The 2,110-nt window shown below is 43.7% G+C and overlaps 1 long non-coding RNA gene across 1 annotated transcript in view; it reads left to right on the forward strand.

The window, feature by feature from the left end:
• The window catches only part of LOC108309034, a 16,717-nt gene extending 15,385 nt beyond the window's left edge, over nucleotides 1-1,332 (forward strand). The window contains exon 3 of the long non-coding RNA XR_001827157.2: nucleotides 839-1,332. This is a non-coding gene — a long non-coding RNA (uncharacterized LOC108309034). The remainder of the gene's footprint in view (nucleotides 1-838) is intronic.
• Nucleotides 1,333-2,110: the final 778 nt, after the last annotated feature.

Here is a 2,110-nt window from a genome sequence, read left to right on the forward strand (position 1 = left end):
AAAAAAAAAAAAAAAAAAACCCAAAAAACAAAGGTGGAATTTCTGGGTTAAATGTCATGTGTATTTTAAATGTGAATGGATATTGACAAATTGCTTTCCAAAAAGCTCCATAGTAAATTCCCACCTCCGGTAGCAATGTATAGAGTATGTTTTTCCATTCTTTCCAGCGCTTACATTTGTCTTCTGTCACATTTACTCTGCACCTTCCAAAAATAGCATCTCTGCATCTTCCAATAATAGCATCTCTGCATCTCTACACATTTGTACATATTGTATACCCTTTGCCACACCTAGATGTTATATTGCTTCTCTCCTGCCTGGACAGCTTCTACTTGACTTTCAGAACCCAACAAAAATGCCCCCTAATTTGGGAAGCTTCCCTAGCACCCCAGAGAATCACCTTGCTTTCATCTCCACTGCCTCTGTTCTCTTCGTGGTCCTCTCTGCCAGCCCCATCATTGGGCACTAATAGGATTTGGGTGTGTAAAATCTCCCCTCCAAGACTCTAAGCTCGTAGAGGACAAGGGACATACTACAATCTTCTTGGAGTCCCCTGTGCCAGAAAATGCTCATTTATTAAGTGACATTACAATGAAGCTTTTCTACAAATATCTGTTGGATAAGGGAAGGGTTTTTTTTTTTTTTTTTTTTTTTTTTTTTTAAGAGACTAATGATTGTAACTGTTCGGGCAGGGTGAGGCAAGAGGAATGTACAGTTACAGAATCTGTGGACAAAGAATCTTGGGGCCAGAAGCAAGCCCGAGGGCACTGTGTAGGCCTTGATCAGTTTAGCAATTTCTGCGATTCTGACATCCTCTCTCTGTTCTTTCCGGACTCAGGCATCCAAGGTCACCTCATTATGGCACTGTGCGAAGACAGCACCCCAAAGGGGCCATCGATTTGGAACATCTGATCGGCTTTCTGAGTCAGATCCACTAGCTCGTAAAATCCAATAAATGTCAAAGATATGTCAGGCCCATTAGCCTCTGGAGGTCTATTAAAAGACTCTGCTTCTGCTAAGGAGATTCTGTTACTGTCACATGGACACCAGGGCAGCCAATTCTAAACCCTTGAATTTAGAAAGTTAGGAAGGAGATACGATTTCACATGGGATCGCCTGGTCTCTACTGGTTTTGTCAGAAGACTCTGCCCTTTCTTCCACTCAGACATACAGAGCATCTGTTGGCGTGACCAGCTCTGTGACAAGTATGTGGGGGAAACATTCTAGAACTTCTTTTCCTGCCTCCAAGAAAATTAACCCAAACCCTCTTCATAATACTGCATGAGCATTTCTTCCTTACAGTCCCATACAGCACTGAAGCATTATTGTTTGCTTGCATGTGAGTCCTCTCTATTAGACTATGGCTTCCTTAAGAACTGAGTGTCATGATTTCTTGGTAAGAATCAAGAGAAACCCTGACCTAAATTATTATAGGCAAAAATAAACCTGCTTAACACATAAAACCAAAAAGTCCAAAGGTAAAGTTGGACTCAGGGACCCCAAAGGTGTTATCAGGAGTCTCACCTCCATCTCGTGGCTCTGCATTCCTCTGTGTTGGTTTCATCTGCAGGCAAGCCGTCCCCAGCCACAACAAGACGGGAACTGGTAGATCCACATGATGGCAAGCCTGCCTTCAGCAGCTCCAGGCATCCTGCTACCAGCCTAATACCCCTGTGAGAAAGAATTTTTATTTTTCAATAGGGCCAGTGGATGTCCCAGGCTAATTCTTGCTGGCCCAGCATGGGTCCAGTTGCCAGTTCCAGGGTATTCTTTTTGCAAAACAGTTACCATGTTGTGTTGTAATTCCTGCTTTTCTTGCTAGTTTCCCATTCAGAACTGTGAGTTGCATGATGGTTAAAACCAATTCCATCTTCCTAGAGTCTAGTGTAAGACCTGGCACACAATAGGTGCAAAAGGCAGCCACTCCCAAGGCCCTGCCGAGAGCTGCCAGAGCTATAGGTTGGCCCAAGGCTACAAGATCCTTCAATATTGCAAAAGCACCAAGTATTCTAAGTCCCCAGTTTTGGGAAGAAGGCAGGTGGGGATGCCAAATCCGACCTGTGTGTGGGAGGAATTAATGGAACTAACATTGTCAAAGGTCTCCTGTGCA

Source organism: Cebus imitator, unplaced genomic scaffold (assembly GCF_001604975.1).
Source record: "Cebus imitator isolate Cc_AM_T3 unplaced genomic scaffold, Cebus_imitator-1.0 Scaffold91, whole genome shotgun sequence".
In the NCBI taxonomy this organism is placed as follows: Eukaryota; Metazoa; Chordata; class Mammalia; order Primates; family Cebidae; genus Cebus; species Cebus imitator.